At 45.3% G+C, this 19,947-nt stretch overlaps 1 protein-coding gene and 1 long non-coding RNA gene across 2 annotated transcripts in view; one reads left to right on the top strand and one right to left on the bottom strand.

Moving 5' to 3' along the window:
- Positions 1 to 19,947, top strand: part of PERM1 (PPARGC1 and ESRR induced regulator, muscle 1) — an 83,480-nt gene that overhangs the window by 33,293 nt on the left and 30,240 nt on the right. The window lies entirely within an intron of this gene.
- On the bottom strand, positions 12,534 to 14,800 carry LOC117050599. Its single transcript, XR_004427109.1, has 2 exons — positions 14,681 to 14,800; positions 12,534 to 12,709 (listed from the first exon to the last, which is right to left on the bottom strand). It is a non-coding gene; the product is annotated as an uncharacterized LOC117050599 (long non-coding RNA).

The raw sequence follows: 19,947 nt of genomic DNA, 5'->3' as shown, positions 1-19,947 counted from the left end.
ACATGCAGAAGCACAACAGGCACCCTCTTCTGAGGGTGGGTAATCTTACTGCATTAGAAGTGACTTAAGTGATGATGTGATGCAGCCTTTGTCAAGTTTTCGTGCCCTCCAGATGTTTTGGGCTTTAGCTCGCCGCCAGCCCAGCTAACCCAATTTCATGGCAGGCTTTTCTTCCCGCACTCGCACCCCCCCCCCCCACATACACACCGGCAAAGTGGAAGCTGATTGGAGGAGGCCAGCCCAGAGCAGTGATTCATACAGAAACACAGTGAGAGCACTCTCTTGTTCCATTGGGAGCAAGGCAATGATGTAATCCCACCCAGTTTCACAGGCACAGAAGAATAATCCTGCCTACTCTTTCATAGAGGATGAGTGAAGGAGGCAAGACCAATATCTTTTCTTATTTAAGTCGTTTATTGTTCATGGTGATCCATAAATTCTCCAGGACTCATGGTGCACAAATGTGTCCTGGAATACAGTAAATCTCATTAGGTGAAGGGCTTCAGCTCAGTGGTAGAGTGTCTACTTTGCATGCAGAAGGTCTTGAGTTCAAACTCTGGCATCTCCAGGTAAGGCTATTCTCTGAAACTCTGGAGAGCTGCTGCCAGTCAGTGAAGACAATACTAAGCTAGATGGACCAACTGATTCTAGTTTTGTCCCCCAACCTCCTCTCTGCTGAGTTCTATAAGGCACAACTCGTAGAGTAAGAAGGAGGAAGTTGACAGGCTGTGCCACTCCCTGTACTGGATATAAGAAATAAGGCAGGCAGGCAGGTTAGTGACTGATGTCAGACTGTGAGACAGTGGCTCATTCATCCTAATGAACCAAATTCCATTGCAATCTGTCTTATAAAGTGCCACAAAACTCAATAGAAACTGCAGGAGGGGAAAGTTATGGTGCAATTTCACTTCTGTTCCTCTTTTTTATTATTTTATTTATATTAAATTTCCATACCGACCTTCATCCAAAGATCACAGGGTGGTTTACAATATAAAAACACAAAAATTCTTACAGTTATAACAAACAAAAACAATACCCTCCCCCAGTTTTAAAGGCCATCAGTTGTTCTGGGAGAAGAGGAATGTTTTTGCCTTCAGCCCATAACAACTTTTCTAGCGAGTAGTCAGGGGTCAGCAACCTTTTTCAGCAGGGGGCTGGTCCACCATCCCTCAGAACATGTGGTGGGCCGGACTATTTTTTGGGGGGGGGGATGAATGAATTCCTATGCCCCACAAATAACCCAGAGATGCATTTTAAATAAAAGCACACATTCTACTCATGTAAAAACACACTGATTCACAGACCGTCCATGGGCTGGATAGAGAAGGCGAATGGGCCACATCCAGCCCCCAGGCCTTAGGTTGCCTACCCCTGGAGTAGATCATTGCTATGATTTGAGCAGCAGATCCATGCCTGCAGAGCCATGATGGCATTAGAAGTGACTAAGTTAAATTAAACATTCTCAGTAATTTACTTAAAAACAAAACAAAAAAGACAATTGTTTTAGTCTGAGAAAACTTACTTCAGAAGCCAAATGATCAAGAGGGTGGAGCTGCTTCCCTATGGGAAAAGGTTGCAGTATTTGGGGCTTTTTACTTTAGAGAAAAAACAAGGAAGAGGCAACAAGCTGAAAGTTTATAAAATTATGCATGGCATGGAGAAAGTGGATAGCGAAAAGTTTTTCTACCTCTCTCGTAACACTAGAACTCATGGACATCCAGTGAAGCTGAGTGCTAGAAGATTCAGGACAGATAAAATAAAGTGCTTATTCATGCAGCACTGCTCCCACAAGAGGGAATGATGGCCACCAACTTGGGTGGCTTTAAAAGAGGACTGGTCAAACTAATAGAAGGCAAACAAGGCTATCAATGGTTCCTGTCCCTGGTGGTGACACTCTGCTTCCACGACTGGAGGCAGTAATGCTTCCGAATACCAGTTGCTGGAGACCACAGGAGGGGATTGGGCTCTTGTGCTCAGGTCCAGCTTGCAGGTTTCCCACAGGCACCTGGTTGTCCACTGTGAGAACAGGATGCTGGACTAGATGGGCCCGTTATCTCTTCTAATGTTCTTTTGATAGGGACAAAAAAAGAGGGTGATCACCAAGTCCATGCTTTTGTGCCGGTGAGATTCTTCTTATGTTCTTCTTATGTTCAATCTTCTTATGTTCAATGCCGGTTAAGCAAAAGAAATGAAGGAATGTGCACAGAGTTGAAGAAGAGCCTTTGGCAATAAGGGATATAGGGGCTCTTCAGGGGCTTGTAAAACTCCAAATTTCACAATTTCATTTTCTGTCTTAAAGGCCTTTCTCTCCCCCCCCCCCTTCTAGGTATCCAGATCTGAAGGACTCGAGTTTTGCTCTAGATTGCTCCAAAGTTTAATTTGTGTGTTGTCCCACAGCAGGCTTCTCCCTCCACTGTTGGAGGTAGTATTCCTCTGAATACCAGTTGTTGGGAATCACAGATGGGCTGTTAGCACATTGGGGCACCTGGCTAACCACTGTGCAAACAGGATGCTGGACTAGATGGGCCCGTTATCTCTTCCAATGTTCTTTTGATAGGGACAAAAAAAAGAGGGTGATCACCAAGTCCATGCTTTTGTGCCGGTGAGATTCGCAGATGCATTTGGCTTGCTGCCATTGCACTCAGGATCCAGGGTTAGATGGACCTTGATCTGGCACATCTAGGGGGATCTTTCATTATTATTTTTTTCACTTTTAGAGAGTTTAGCCAAAAGTTCATTAATGATAACTGGGTCACCAAGACCCTGGAAAGCCCAGTTAAAGACAGCTGTGTTTGCTTAAAAAATGGCACATTGCATTCTGACCAAGGCCATATATTCCCGCTGAACATGACATCCCTAACTTTCTACATGCAATCCTTACGGGTTTACTTTTGTAAGTCAAAATAGGTGAGATTCACAAGTTGCACTACTGACATGCTTTCTGCTATAGTTACTGCATGATGGAGAGAAAGCACTCCACCCACACTCAGGGATTCTGTTACCATTTCTTCCAGGGCTAAGTTCTAATGCTTTGAATGGCTGAAATATAATGTGCTGAATATAGACTGAATACAGATACCAAGGCTGAACCTCAGTGCGAACAAGGTCCCCTCCCCAAATGCTTCTGAGGGCACACTTTCCTTCCTCAATTGCAAACATAATTCAGCTTTCCCCCTGCTCTACACCTGCTAGTAAAAGTACAGTTGAACCTCGGTTTTCGAACATAATCCGTTCTGGAAGACTGTAAGCACAGCTGTGCACATTGCACAAGATTAGTACCGAAAGAAAATTATGACTACTGTCCTGTTATGGAAAATAAATCAAAGGACAAAACTTCATTCCCATAAATTCACTTCCAAGTCAGAAAGGTTAAATGTGTGGGTGAGCGGTGCAGACAGTGGAGGAGAAAGTGCACAGAACCAGCTCCGAAGGGTGGAAGAACCACTCCTAACAATACCATGTGATAATAACCATGAAGCTAGTTCACACAGACATCTGCAGAGAAAGGAGAATGCAATTTAAAAAGAAAGAAAAGGGTCATCCTAAAAGCAGTATGAAAAATTACGGGATAAAGGTGGTGGCATTACTGCAGCCTGGGACATGTGTCATGTGCCTCCCAAGTAGGATTTGAATCTGAGTAACTTCAGGGATGGGCAAATGTGTCCATTCTGGCTCCTCTCTGTTTCTTGTTTTTCCAGTCTAAATTCAATTCTCCCTATTTCCACATCAGTTTGCATTTTAAGGGGGGGAAAGAAGCCATCATGAAAATTCCTCAGTGTTTTAGTGCAAATTTATTTTAATATGCACATTTTTGTACAAGTAGCTTCCCCTAATAGACACTTTTTTTTTTTTGCAAAGCAGCCTTCCCTGTTACAATGCATTTTTGTATGTTATTTTCACTAACATGCAGTTTATGTGCACACTTCACGCTAGCATGTGCATTTCTGCATTGCTTGACTGGAGAATTGCATTGTTGAATCCGGATAATTTTGTGCGATTCCAGTGTGAATTTTGAAGGAGGGCTGTGTTTTGGTTTGCATCCTGCTTTGGAAAGGGCAAATCTAGGCTGGTCTGCCTTTAACTGACAGCCAATTCAGATCATCCCCCTGCTCACTAGAAGGCAAGAAGCACTGGGGGGTGGGGTGGGGGGCAACGGACCAGAGACCACATGCTAGTGGTCCAAATTATTGACAATGGGTTACAGCCTGATTAATTCTACTCAGAGTAGAACCACTGAAATTGATGAACCTTAGTCATGTTCATTGAGTTTACTCTGAATAGAACTAGCACTCTTTACTCTTTACCCAGCTTCTAAAGGAACAGGATCATTTAACAGATAAGCTCTGGTGATATTCAGAATGCTTCTAGATGTCCCTGAGGAATGGCTTTATAGCCCCACATTGTTTCAAAACTAATATATGGTTTATTGGCTCCTGCCCTATGGGGCTATAACCACACCATACATTTAAAGCACATAGCTCCCCTATCAAAGAATCTGGGTAGCTGTAGCTTATCCCTCACAGTGCTATAATTTCCAACACCCTTAACAAACTCCCAGGATCCTTTGAGGGAAGCTTGTGCATGTTAAATGTGCTTTAGATGTATGATGAACATGTTACCAAAGCACCAATTGGATTTCCAGAGTTCGTTTCAGGGTTTGGGGGGGGGGGCTTGGAAACAATGCCATCAGGGGGATCACTTCCATTCCATTCCATTTCATTCACGCTGTCCATTAAGTTGCCACTCCCACAGCTGTAATTCTCCCTGGTCCTGAATGGGGTAACTGTGCCCCTGAAGGACCAGGTGCGCAGCCTGGGAGTCATTTTGGACTCACAGCTGTCCATGGAGGCGCAGGTTAATTCTGTGTCCAGGGCAGCTGTTTATCAGCTCCATCTGGTACGCAGGCTGAGACCCTACCTGCCCGCAGACTGTCTCGCCAGAGTGGTGCATGCTCTAGTTATCTCTCGCTTGGATTACTGCAATGCGCTCTATGTGGGGCTACCTTTGAAGGTGACCCGGAAACTACAACTAATCCAGAATGCGGCAGCTAGACTGGTGACTGGGAGCGGCCGCCGAGGCCGCATTACACTGGTCTTGAAAGACCAACATTTGCTCCCAGTACGTTTCCGAGCACAATTCACAGTGTTGGTGCTGACCTTTAAAGCCCTAAATGGCCTCGGTCCAGTATACCTGAAGGAGCGTCTCCACCCCCATTGTTCTGCCCGGACAATGAGGTCCAGTGCCAAGGGCCTTCTGGCAGTTCCCTCGCTGCCAGAAACCAAGTTACAAGGAACCAGGCAGAGGGCCTTCTCTTCTCAGTAGTTGCACCCGCCCTGTGGAATGCCCTCCCACCAGATGTCAAAGAAAAAAACAACTACCAGACTTTTAGAAGACTTCTGAAGGCAGCCCTGTTTAGGGAAGCTTTTAATGTTTAATAGACTGTTGTATTTTAATATCATGTTGGAAGCCGCCCAGAGTGGCTGGGGCGAGGTATAAATAATAAATTTATTATTATTATTATTATTATTATTATTATTATTATTATTATTATTATCAGCATCCTTAACAAGCAACAATTCCTAGGACTCTTTGGGTGAATTTATGGTGTGAATGTGATGAAGAGCTGGTACTGGGGACTCACTTAAGCTTCCCTCGCCCCCCCCCCCTTTCAGTATCTGTTCACAAATATATAGGTTGAGTAGAGGAGAGCAGGTAAGCCTCCATTAGCACTGGTGGGACAGAAAGCAGGGAGCCCAAACAGTAGTCAGAGCCAGAGCCAATGACAGGCAGAGCCAACTAGTACTAGTTTTGTTCCCATCCTCTTCCTCCCTGCGAAATTCTACAGGGGGCAACGCTGAGATGGAGGAGGAAGCTGGTAGCCAGGGCCACCTCCTGGGCTAGATGTAAGAAAGAAGGCAGGCAGGTGCAGGTTGGCTGAGTTTGGCGGGACAGTGCCCCATTCCCCCTAGTAGTGCATCACCCTCCTTTGCCCCAGATGGATGGCTGCTCCTCAAAAGCAAACACCATGCATTACTAGTAACCCTCCTAAAAATTATAGATCTTCTCCTTTGGCAGCCTCATTTCAGTGTGTTAGACCGCTGCACTCCAGTTCTGCTCAGTTTCTTCCTGAGCAGGTGGAAATGTGTTCAACAGCTAGTAGCCGCCAGCCACCAGTGCTCCCACTGAAGCAAGCATCTGCAGCCACCACCAGGACTAAGGGATAATCTCTAGCTGTTAGCTTGAACAAAAAGCCTAAAATGTTCATCACATCCACCATGACAATGCAGGAGCAGCAAAAGGTGAGGCCCTGAAAGAAGAATTGAGGCAAATGCCAGACAAGCTCATGAAACTTGCTAACAATTCCTTTTGGAGAAAACACAGTCTTCTTTGTCAAAATGCCTTTCTTAAATATAAATTTGCAAGCTGGGAATATTATGAGTCATTGTGAAATACATTTCCTGGGGAGGGAAGCTAATTTATTTTCTTCTTTTTTTAAAAAAAACTCCTTCATTGTGTGTGTGTATCCTCCCCACCCCCTGCTGTTTGCTTTTTGTTGTGTAAACACATAGGGCTGGACAGACTGTTTTTGTCCCACGCTTAAAGCTTAAGTGCCCCACTTCAGGTTGGAAAAACTGATAGTTTTATTTACAGTAAGCAGCTTGCAAAGTTGGAGGGCCTGGGCGTGTTTTTTGGCTGTTGTGTGGCAGGCTGCTGGGGCAGCACTCACACGCGCTACTCCTGTGGCATCGGGAGCTTGTCTGGCTGCCAACAGCCACACAAGGTTCCTGATGCTAATTATACCTATTGCATCCCACAGGCCTAAACATGGGGCAGACACAGGGAGTTGCCTTATGCCAGGTCAGACTATTTGTCCGCCATCTGGTCCAGCTCTGTCTACTCTGACTGACGGCAGTAACTCTCCAGGGTCCTTCCCAGCACCTGCCAACATCTGATCCTTTTCAATGGGAAGTGCCAGGGATTGGGGCCTTCTGCTATCATAGATTAAGCTCCAAAGCGCTTCTCTTCCACCTCCCCCACCTATTTAAGAAGCCTGCAGAGCAGAAGCCCTGGCCTCTGATTTCAGCAAATCTTATTCAATCACCCCTTGGGCTTCTGTCAAATGTTATGGACCAGAAGCTTGGTGAATGTTTTTTGTATGAGAGAAAAAGAAGGAAGCTGAGGTTCGCAAGAAGATTAATCCTGTTGCAAGTAGTACATTTTGTACACAATCTAGGCATAGTTGTAGCCCTTATCCATTGCCAAATACCAAATACTCCCACAACCCATCCTTCAGAACATGTTACTCAGGCCATGTGAACTAATTCCTAGGACTGAACATAAGAGGCTAGCTTATAAGAAGAGTCTGACTGCTGGATCAGGCCAGTGGCTCATGTAGTCTAGAATCCTGTTGACACAGTGGCCAACCGGATGCCCATTAAGGGAATCCCCAAAGCAGGGCCTAAGCACTGCCGCAGCAACCCTCTCCGTTTGTGAGTCCCAGAATCTGGTATTCAGGAGCATCCTGCTTCAAGGGGAGTATGATGAACAAGAATGCAAGAAGAGCTCTGCTTGATCTGGCCAGGTGGCTAGTTCAACATCCTGTTCTCACAGTGGCCAACCAGATGACCATTACCGGAAGCCCACAGCAAGGGGAATCTGGGTGCAACATGTATGATTCCCAGCAACTAGTATTCAGAGGCATACAGACTTTCACCGTGGAGGTGGAGCACGGCCATTGTGGCTAGCAGCCATGAATAGCTTTCTCCTTCAGGACTTTGTCTAAACCGCCTCCAAAGCCATCCAAGTTGGCGGCTATCACTGCCTCTTATGGGAATGAATTCTACAGTGTAAGCTGTGTGAGTTTGGAAGTGGGGTGGGATGGGGAGAGCAATCTGCACCAGCCGCCCCTGGGTCTGGTATATATATGTGGAGATGGATTGTGCTGTGTCCGCCCAGCGCCTGCTTCCCCGACTGGGAGAGAGAGAGAGAGAGAGAGAGAGATGAGGCACAGTGTGGGAATTCTCCACCCTCCTTGACTCAGAGCCATAGGTTATGTCTGTCCTGGGGCACAACCCAAGCACTCGGGTTAATGAATTACACAGGAGTGTGTGTGCTTGTGGGTGTGAGAGAGGAAGACGGCAGGCAGGCAGGCAGGCAGGCAGGCAGACGCACACCACCACACGGGCAGGGCGAGGTTTAGCTTCAGAAGTCAAGTATGCGGAGGCCTTTGACAAATTTTATGGTATGCGGTTTATCAGCCACCCGTCTGACAAGGTCTTGCTCAACCTGGTACTCAGAAGTGTGGGAAAAGAACTTCCAAGTTGGCGGAGACAGGCAGGCTTAACTCCTTCGTGCCTACTCCAGCTCAGCAGCCTCTTCCACAGTCTTTACTGCTTGCAGATCCACACCATACATTTAAATCACATCCAACACGTGTTTAAAACACATGGCTTCCCTCAAAAGAATTATGGGAAGTGTAATCTGGTAAGGGTGTTACAGGTGGGTAGCCGTGTTGGTCTGCCATAGTCAAAACAAAATCGAAAATTCTTTCCAGTAGCACCTTAGAGACCAACTGAGTTTGTTCCTGGTATGAGCTTTCGTGTGCATGCACACTTCTTCAGATGTTAAGGCTGGTAAGGGTGTTGAGAGTTGTTAGAAGACCCCCCACCCCCCTCATAAACTACAGTTCCCAGGATTCTTTTTTTTGGGGGGGAGGCCTGACTGTTAAAGTGGTATAAGAGTAGATCCACCCCATACCTTTAAAGTGCATCCCAACACAGGTTTAAAACACATGACCCCCCCTCCCCAAGAATGCTGGGAACTCTAGTTTGTTAAGGGTATTGAGAATTGTATGGAGAAACTACCATTCCCAAGATTCTTTGAAAAAGGTTTGTACTTTAAATGTGTGTTGGATTCACTTTAACTATATTGTGTGACTTCTGTATTTTACAATATGGGTAAGAATATGGCTTTAAATGAGGATTAGACAAATTTATTGAAGATAAGTGGTGAGTAATCCTGACAGCTATGGTCTGCCTCCACTACCAGAGGCAGTAATGCCAGTTACTGAAAACTGCAGCAGGGGAGAGTTACTGTTGTGCTGCTGTACCTTTAACAGTTGAAGGGCAGACAGAAGCTCAATGGGTGCAGCATCTCCTAGCATCACCACTCATCAGTCACAGCCAGTGGCACATTCCCAAAGGGGTTCAGGAGGGTGCACAGGGCACACTGTCTCCCTCTCTTCCCACTAAAGGTTCCACCCAAGGAGCAGGCTCTCCTCCTGGATCATCACCATTGCAGGAAGGCGTAACTGTGTTGTTAATTGGTGTTGCTGTGTGTGGGACAGGCAAGCAGCTGCCAGCAAGCTGGGGCGTTATCGCAGATCCAGTGCTGTTCTCGGCATGGACTAAGAGGCCTTCCCTAATCATCCTGCAATTACAGCAGCTGCCTTGTGGCTTCCAGTAGCCTGTGACTACAGGGTGGAGTAATCCACTCACCTGTGCCTCTCTGTTCAAGCTCAGGGTATATTTGACATATTCAGCAACGTGTTCCTGAACTGGGGAGTACATTGTTGCTTCGCATCATGAAATGATAAATGGCAAAAATGTGTGCATTAGTTAAAACTGCATACAAAAGGTGCATTCAGTAGGGGAAATTATCTCTAACAAGTTGGTGTTTTTTTAATGAGGATTTAAAAACACACACACAAATTGCTGCAGGAAAGTGAAGAACTGAACTGATGATTGATAAAAAGAAAGAATGAAGCTGAGAACTGAAATGGATGGATCCTTCCATCCCTTACACAGGACTGAACTGCCCAAAAAGCAGTTCCCTTGTAAAAAAGAAAAAAGGAAAAGGAAGTTTTGCACTGCCTCTTTCTAAACTCTTTTCTGTTTGGCCCTTCTGCCAAATAATAGTGGGAAGGAAAGGGGAAGCTGCTATTGTATTTGTTCCAATCCTGGGGGTTTAATACATTCACACCTTGGCACCAAAAAAGGCTGCCATTCCCACTACTATGGAGAAAAGAGACTTCTCTAGGAGTAGCAAACGAGCTGCTAAAATGGTGTTGCTTCTCTCACTGTGATGCTTGCCCTGTCTAGCATAGCAGCTAGGTCCTGCTGAAGGTGATGGGATGCAACTCAGCTCGCTGGGTGTGTTTGCGTCTGGTTAAAGCAGGCAGAGAAAGGAACCTCCAAGATTCCTAGACTATCTCACTGCTCAATCAGTCCCTTTCTCCAGAGAACTCTGCGGAATTGTAGATCTGTGACAGGAATTGAGATCTCCTAACCACTCTCAGCTATGGGCGTAACCGGGATTTCTGGGTGGGTGGGTGGGTGGGTGGGTGGGGCAGCCAAAGTTGTTGAGTTTGCTTTTTTTAGGGGTTCCACCAAAGTTTTTGAGCTTTTTTGAGCCATGATTCTTTGGGGGAAGCAATGGCTGTTTAAAGTGGTGATAAATGTATCATATGGATGTGGCCTAAGACCGATCTGTTCACATTCTGTACATGGAATGGGGTGAGATGCTGCCATCTTGTCCTTTGCCTCAGGCAGCAAAATATCATGGGAGCTCAACAGCCTCCCAGTGGCCCCAACACACTTGCCACAACCTGTTCTCTAGACCTCTTGACACCCGCCCACCTTCTCCCCTATGCATGTATCATTGACTTACTTAGGTCAAGCCTCTCCCAAGAAGATAGTTGCTCTTTCTTGGTCCCCATTCAGTGTTTCTTAGACTTAGTCAGTGACATTAAATCCTCCTAGGACACTGTCAGGCCTTAATTTGAACTGGTTTCACTTTTAGCCCTTGAATGAGTTTGTCAGCGCCAGCCTAAAGTAGATGACTTTAAAAGAGTTTCAGACGCATTCATGGAGGCTAAGGCTATCAATGACTATTACCCATGATGGCTATGTTTTACCTCCACCGCCTGAGGCAGCATGCCTCTGAATGCTAGTTCCTGAGAATCATTAGTGCGGAGAGTTGCTGTTGCACTTGGGTATTACTTGCAATGCCACCCACAGATGCCACAGAGCTATGCAGAACAATCATCTGAAGGATCTTTATTAAGACTGGCAAATAGCTACATCTGCCTAGGGGAAATCCAGAGAACACAGAATCACCCATGAGCTCATCACATTTGATAGCAATGAGCCACCACCGCAATGACCTGGTTTCATCTGACACACAGAGAGACTCTTAAGTCCGTGTTTCTGCCCAGATACCAACCCTGAGGAACTTCTGTTGTCACTCTGAAAGCTTTCCACTGAGACTACTGGGGTGCCATTGTTACAGATGCAAGGAAACAAAATTTGCACCCCCAGTTAAAAAAAGAAAAATCACAAGTGGGGAGATTTGCTGTTGGACTTCAGTCCTGTTTGCAAGCTTTCCACAGTGATCTAATTAGCCACTGTGGGAAGAGGATGCTGGACTAGGTGGACTTTTTGACCTGATCCAACTTCTTACTCATCACATTCTCCTTGGATGGCTTTATAAGGGGGTTAGATAAAGTCATGGAGGATAAGGCTGTCAGTGACTAGTATGTTTTACTCCAGTATTGGAGGCAGGATGCTGTCCAATACCAGTTCCTGGGAATCTCATGTGAGGAGAGTACTGTTGTACTCAGGTCCTGCTTATGGGCTTCCCATTGGGCAACTGTTTAGCCACCATGAGAACAAGACTATATGGGCCTTATATTTGATCCAGCAGGGCTCTTACGTTCTTATAAAATGCCGTTCATTCTACCACCTCTGAATTATCCTGCTTCATTCTGCAGAACGCACAGACTCCCTTCAGATATCTAACTTCCAAAGGAATGCATAAAGAAACTGGAACAACTTGCAAAATTGTCAATAAGGCATTTATCACAAATCTCCCTAAATGGTATCGTGCACAGAATGCACAGAACTTAAACCAATGAGAGAGACCCACGTTCAAATCCCTGCTTAACCATGAACCTTCATTGAGTGACCTTGACCAGGCCTACTCTCTTAAACTTTCCACCTAAACTACTTTTCAGGGTTGTTGTGAGGATAAAATATTAAGGGAGGAGCATGTTTGCTTGCATGATCTTGGGCCACACAGAAATTTTCAACTTTAACTACTTTGCATGGTTGTTGTTATGAGGATTACATGTTGGGGGGAGGACCACATTTGCACACAGTTCTGAGTATCCAGAAGAACAGGTGTGGATAAAAAAATGTAAGAAAGAAAATCTCATTTAGTGGGCATATTTTTGTACAATGAAATCAAAGCTGTCCCTGGCAAGCAGCGCTTATGAGGCTGCATATGTTGCCTTAAGGTTAGTTAACAATTAACTATGCTGCGAGAAACAACCCCTTCGAAAGGGTCCAGGGTGTGGCTGGTGGTGGGGTTTCCATAAACTCGGTGGGCACCAGTGAACAGTAGCCTTGAAAATTAACGAGGCAGCTCCCTCATCTGCAGCCCAGAAGCTCTTTTCAGGATGATTAACTGAAGTGCTAAGCAATTAACTTTTCACACTTGCAGTCTCTAATCTCTCCAACATAACTCAGAAGGGCGACAGACAGATTTGCTGTTTATTTATACAGGTTACTAAAGTGTGGGAAGAACCACTCTCCCGGGATTTATGGCTGTGTTTCATGGCAGGTCTAGGAACAAGAGGCATCCGGGTTCCTTAAACACAGTGGGCCAAATCATCACTGGCAGGTGTTGAGATGGGCCATTCCAGTCATGACTAGGGATGGAGGAGAAATTTTATTCAGTACGCATTTAAAACCAAATCTATCAAATCTGCACTTTGCGAAGCAATATTTGAACCGAAACACAGCTATTCTTCAAAATTCACACTTGTCTGAACTTTGTGGTGCAGTTCTCCGACCAACCAGTATTTACCCCCCCCCCCAAAAAGCAAATATTGGAGGGTGGGAGTGCACATGAAAATGAATACATTAGTGAAAATAAACATACAAAAATGCATTTTATCATGGAAAAACTGCTTTGCAGAAATGCAAACATTAGTCAAAACTGCATATAAAAATGTGTTTATAAGGAAAAACAAAATCGAAAATTCTTTCTAGTAGCACCTTAGAGACCAACTGAGTTTGTTCCTGGTATGAGCTTTCGTGTGCATGCACACTTCTTCAGATACCAGGAACAAACTCAGTTGGTCTCTAAGGTGCTACTAGAAAGAATTTTCGATTTTGTTTTGACTATGGCAGACCAACACGGCTACCCACCTGTAACTGTTTATAAGGATTAATTCATGAAATGCTGGTGGATTGTCATGAGGATCTTCATATATATATATATAAAACAATGCTAATTGCTGCAAAATGTGGAGAACTGAATTTAAGAGAGGAAAAACCAAGAGAACCAAAATCAACCTATCCTTCCATTCCTAGTCATTACACCCAAAGCAAACCACAGGGGTGTTAGGGTAGGGGTAGAACCTCTGGTGGGGGACATGTTGTGCTCCTTCTGGGGCAGTTTTGGACCTTTGGGTCCCATCCTGCACTCGGCTCTCAACCTGTGACTCCTAGAAGCTGTCAGCATGTAACAGTGGCCACATCCCAGGAATGACTTTGACTGGGTGGCTAAACCAGGTAGGGGTGGCCGATGGATCTTAAACCTTCGGTGAGTTGGGGATTTGAATGTGTTCATTCATATGCCTTTTCTGTCCTTTCCCCAGAATGATATGCAAAAATAAGGAATTAAAAAAAATTAACCTGCATTAAAATTCTCATTTAAGTGCATATTTAAATTCAAACATAGAAATGACTCTCTAAATGCCTTTTCTCTCTCAATTTATTACATGTATTTTATTTTATTTTTAATCGTTTAAAAAACCCCACTTTTGAGGCTGCAATCCAACGCCTCTTATCTGGGCATAACCTTTGCTGAATTCAGTAGGACTTACACCTGAGCAGGCGCAGTAAGGACTGTGATGTTAGCTAAGAGCTACATCACAAAATCTGTAGAAATGAGAAATCCAAAGGATAATTTCATCCTGGTCTGCAAGTCGGTTTGGGAAATTCAGATTATGGGTTGTATCCAATGTTGGTCTAACTCAGCCTAGACCCAATTAAATGCATAACAATGACCAACTGAGGTCACAAGTTCTTCTGCATGTACTATATGCTACTGCAAATGGTATGAAATACCTAGGCAAATATATTTTAGATAAATCTTTAGCAATGGTTGCTACCGTCAGTGATATGAAGAATATTACGTATCTGTTGTCCAGTTCAGACAGGTCTGTAATATTTAATGCAGTCATGAAGGCTCCTCAGTTTAGACAAGGCCATGTGGCCTCCTTTGAGATTTAAAATCCTTTTTAATTAAAAATCTAGGTATTATTGATTGTATAGGTCAACTTTTTATCGTTAGGTATGATTATTATGTTCAATTAATGATTCCATTTGCTATAACCTGTATTTGGTTGCCACATTAATACATTTGAAGTATGAAGAAAAATGAATTTAGGCCTATTAATTTCAATGGGTCGGTTCCGAGTAGAATTTAGTTGGCTACAACCCCAATTCACTAATTTCGAACTCCTTGACAGGAACACTTCTTTTCTTCAAGTTTTTAATTTAAACATAGGCTTGCTTTACTTTACTTTCTATCCCCCTTCCTTTCCCCCCACCCCCTTCAAATTTTGAAGCACTAAAAGGACCCCATGGCTTTTTTCCATTTGTGAGTTTACTTTAATCTCAGTTACAGCAGTGGTTTCGTCCCCAGTCCCTCCTGCTATTTTCCTGAGCTGTAAGACAAAGAGGCGTTTACACTAATAGAGCCAATGGCCTTCAAAGGCTGAGGCAAACAGCTCAGCGGAGGGTGCATAGAAATGAATGTTCAAATGTGACCTCCCCCATCTGCCCCCCCTTTCCTCCAAAAAAACAATATTGACCCAAGATCCCTGCATGGCTGCTTTTAGTAAGAGGTTTTAGCACACAAAACTGAGGTTGGATTTGTGGGCTGTTGGGGTTTTGTTTTGTTTTTTGTCTTTTTTTTTTAAGAGTCAACTCCCCCTGGTTTAATCTGAAGACAATATTCCCTCTTAAGATGGAAACCAGACTTACTGGGAGGGCAAAGGAACATTTCTTACTCAGATGGTGAATAAGAGACCTTGGGTTGCATCCAACCAAATTCAGAGTAGACCCACTGAAGTTAATGGGCATAGGTTAGGCCACATTCACACCATGTGTTTAAAACAGCTTGACACCACTTTTAAACAAACAGTCATGGTTTACCCCAAATAATTATGGGAGCTGTAGAGACTGGATGGCCGTCCGTCATGACTGATTTAGTTAAGATTCCTGCATTGCTAGGGGTTGGACTAGATGACCGTCAGGGACCCTTCGAACTCTACAATTCTATAGTTCTAAGGGAAGCTGAGAGTTGCAAGGATAGCCCTTATTTTCCCCTCCCAGAGCTACCATTCCCAGAGTGGTTTAATTTTCAATCCCTCTTCACAGGGAATTCTGTTAATTGTTGCTCTATAAGTGCAACTCTCAATATCCTTAGCAAAGTACAGTTCTCAGGCTTCTTTGGGTGAAGCCATGACACAACAGTGTATGATGCAAATATGACTTAAGTTCTACTCATAGGTTTTCACCACTACTTGTGGTGAGGGCCAGTGTGGTGCAGTGGTTAGAGCACTGGACTTGGGAGACCAGGTTTCAAATCACCACATGGCTTTACTGTATTAGCAATGACCTTGGACCAGTCACAGCTTCTCAGCCTAGTCTACCTCACAGGGTTGTTGTGGGGACTAATGAGTTGGGGGAGAATCTCCTTGGAGAAAACGATGCGATAAAATAAATTAACTACCCAGAGTAGACCTACTGAAATTAATGGACATATCTATTCGTTTCAATGGGTCTGCTCATTTAATGGACAGTTATATCTATTCATTTCAAATGGGTAGGTCTAACTTTGGATATAACCTATTTTCTCCTGCTTCCCGAGAAATCTTAAGTGCTTCCAACTTGTCCCTAACAAAGCCACACAAGATAGAAGACAATTCTATTCTGCCTAAGCAGAACTGGAGGGTGAGAGATTTGGGATCTGAGTGGGGGACATTTTGTGGGTTTTTCCCCCCTTAAAAAGCCAAAGATTATGTTCAATTAAGAAGCACTAATGGGGGCTTGCAACTTAGGCCAAGCGGGAGGGGGAAAGAATCGGGGTGGGGGTGGGGAGAACAAGACCAGGGTCATGGCAGAACAATGTCTTGTTGACATCACTTGAAGGAGCAATTCATGGAGTGGAAAGTGAATGCGGGCTCGACCAAATATCTCCCCCCCCCAACTCAAATTCATCAAAGAGGACTCTGAACCCTTCTGTCTCCATTCTCCTCACCCCCTCTCACCCCCAGGAGGAGCATCATTAGAGGAGGCTAATAGGGGAGGCTGGCTGCCATTTTGCCTCCAGCTCACCAGCTGAGGAAAGAAGCCACATTCTTTTGCGCAGGGGTGTAGGGATGTGAGACAAATGGGGCTGAGGAGGCTGGTGTGGGGCAGCAGCGGGGGCGGGCGTGTCATCATGGAAAGAAGGCTTGGGGGGCAGGAGTTGGTTAACCCATCTCATTAGTGGCCATATGACATCATTATCTCACATTAGTGACACTCTTGCCACAGTAATTGGGTAGTCTCTGGAATGGCCTGGACGACCTTTAATTATCGTGGCGGGCTTTTTCACCCTCTTTAATGTGATTCTTCTATTTAATTTTCTTTTAGCCAATTCAGCACCAGACCTTGTTAAAATGCCATCATGGGGTTGGGGAGAGAAGAGTACAAAACCAACACAGAGATGTTCTAAAGCAAAGGGCTGAAGGGGGGCGGGAATGAAAAAAGAGAGTTATCTCTGGGGACCCCAGTCTCTTGGACTCTACTGTAACCTATCACCAGACCTTTGACCTCAAGCAACTGGCTAGGGAATTACTTCAAGCTTCCCCACTGCTGGGTTAATTCATGGATCTCTGTATAACTTATTTATTTATTGCATTTATATCCCACCTTTCCTCCAAGGTGATGCACACGGTTCTCTCTTTCTTCCAGTTAATCTTCACAGCAACCCTGTAAGGCAGGCTAGGCTGAGAGACAGTGACTGGCTCAAGGTCACCCAGTGAGCTTCATAGCCGAATGGGGAACTAGGCTAGACCCTGCAGGTCTCGCCACTCTTTAGTCCAACCAGGTGCCCAATACACACCCTTTTGCAAATAAATAAATAAAAAAAAATTCCTTCCAGTAGCACCTTAGAGACCAACTAAGTTTGTTCTTGGTAGGAGCTTTCGTGTGCATGCACACTTCTTCAGATAAGGATTTTTTTTTTTTTGACTTTGGCAGACCAACACGGCTACCTACCTGTAACTGTCGGAATACGTTTCACGGATCCGCCATGGATTCATAATTAATTGGTTATTTTATGGGTTTTTCAAGGTCTACTTTTGGTATAATTGCGCGCAAAAGTGAAAGTGAAAGCATGAATGAATAGTGTGATTCACTTACAAGATTAATCCGCCTTTATTTTGTAGATCCGGTCATGTTCAAAGTTGTTAATGAGCGTTAAACTTGCTTCCCGCCCTTTTGGAGGGCAGCAACAGTGATCTTATTGGTTAAGGCATTATTGATGATGTCACGTTTGTTCCCTAATAAAAGGCAGAGGCACCCCGCTTAGGCAGGAGGAGTAGCACGAGACCGCACGTTCTTCTTATGTTCTTTTAGTTGGGTTTTAGTTGAAGTCAAGTTTAGTTTAAGGGGCTAGGAGCGGGCTGGACGGGTTGGATGGGTTTTTCTTTAGTTAGAGTTAGATCGCGGAAGATCATTCGGTTTAGCCTTAGTTAGGTTTTCTTTAGGTTTAGCCTAGGGCTAGAATTGCGGAAGATATTTCGGTTTTAGTTTATTTAGTTAGCCTCGCGGAAGATTGGGCGCGCAGGGTCTTTAAGCTTAGGAGAACTTAGCTTAGGGGACGAGCCTACGCGGGTTCTGCCGAAGCCACTAAAGATACAACCGGTGTCTGTCTTCCTTTGGGGTTAAAGGGGGGAGTAAAGTAAAATTTTTATTTCTTTAAACTGGTCCGTCTATTCAGAGTCAGGGTATATATTTTATTTCACGAGGCAACTGTTCATTAAAGAAGGCAATTAGAAACTCACACTTCATCGGAGTCGTCAATTGGCTTACTCATCATCCTTCAGACTGTGAGGCTTGGCCGGCGACCGTGCTCAAAAGCACGCGGAACGCTGGCCACTTTCCCCGCAACTGGTACCTCGTGCATAACCAATCCAAGGCCGTGCACGAGGAGCTCCAGCACCCAAACCCCGACAAGTGGTGCCCTCTCTGAGGCAAAGCGTAGTCAAAAATCGCTTCCACGAAGACTCCGGTTAAAGGCAACATATCGGAAGTGGCTCGGAAACAGACATTGAGAGGTGAGGTATAACGGCCCGGTTTATCCAGGATTTCGCTGCAGTAGCGCGAATCCACCGCTTGCCCAAAGTAGTGTAAATAGAAGTCGCGCGCGTATATTTTGCCCCAAGGGGTCCCCGGGTAGAGCGGCAAGGAGTTTAGTGTAAGCCTACGGGCAGAGTAAGGTCTTCCCTAAAGCCTACGGGTGGGAAGGGTTCTGGCAAAAGCCTACGGGTGCCAGGGTCTGGCAAAAGCCTACGGGTGCCAGGGTTTTCGGTCAAAGCCTACGGGTAGGGCCGGTGTCTCCCGAAAAAGCCTACGGGTGGGAGGGAAAGGTTTTCTGGCTAAAGCCTACGGGTGCCAGGTTTTTCGGTCAAAGCCTACGGGTAGGGCCGGTAGCCCCTAGTAGAAGCCCACGGGTGGGGGCGGAGGTTTTCTGGCTAAAGCCTACGGGTGCCAGGTTTTTCGGTTAAAGCCTACGGGTAGAACCGGTGTCCCCTAGTAGAAGCCTACGGGTGGGGGAGGAAAAGTTTTTGAAAAGTGTTTAAAAAATGGGCTCCTCACTCTCAACTGCTCAAGTAAAATTTTGTGAAGATTTATTGTACCTTTTGAAAAGAAATGGTCACCCTGTCTCTGAATCAGAAGTAGAGCTTTTAGTTAAAACCATTGGGGAAATTTGTCCCTGGGTCCCTAAGGAGGGAACGAAAGATTTAGCCTCATGGGAAAGGATCGGGTTAGAATTTATGGCCAACCCGAAAATCGGAATTCCTGTACAATTAGTATGGAGCAAAGTAAGAAACTGCTTTCAACAAATCGCTCCAAGAAATGTTTTGCTTAATGGAACAGTGAATTTGGGAAATACTGCTTTTAATAGTGCCCCTGTGCTGCCGCTTGCGGTTGTGCCATTTTCGGCCCCCTCGCAGCAGCCAGTTCAGGCCCCGTTGTCGTACACGCACTCGCCCTTGTCCAATTTGTCATTGCCAGATTCATTGCCGCCTGTGCCGGTGCAGCAGACGCCGTCGGCCTTTCAAGCCCCGCCGCGGACTGCCCCACCGCCAGTCGCTCAGCAGTCATCGCAGGCCTTTTACCAGCCAGCGATTTCAAGTCAGCAGCAGCCGCGGACCTCGCTCCAAGCAACGGTCCCGCTTCCTCCATCGCAAGCCGCGCTTTTGCCAGCGATCCAGCAGCAGCAGCAGCAAGCAGCCTTTTTGCCAGCAAACCCTGCTGCCCTGCAGGCCGCGCTCAAGCCAGCAGCTCCAGTTTTGCAGCAAGCTGATTTCCAATCAACAGCAATCCAAGCTTCAATGCAAGCAGCACAACAGCAATTTACCAACCCTTCAGCACCTCCAATGCCAATGCAGATTCCAAGACAAGAGCAAAGCCAAACAATGATGATCCAGATGCCAAGACTTGCAGTACAGAGCCAACAACCTTATGCTCCAACTTCAAGTCAGCCATCTTGTCTTCATCCAACTTCAAGTCAGCCATCTTGTCTTCATCCAACTTCAAGTCAGCCATCTTGTCTTCATAGTCAGCCATCTTCAAGGCATCCAGATGTCAAAGACTCTTT

Source organism: Lacerta agilis, chromosome 8, assembly GCF_009819535.1.
Source record: "Lacerta agilis isolate rLacAgi1 chromosome 8, rLacAgi1.pri, whole genome shotgun sequence".
In the NCBI taxonomy this organism is placed as follows: domain Eukaryota; kingdom Metazoa; phylum Chordata; class Lepidosauria; order Squamata; family Lacertidae; genus Lacerta; species Lacerta agilis.
The sequence above is the reverse complement of the archived record's forward strand: the minus strand, read 5'-3'. Positions and strand labels throughout refer to the sequence as shown.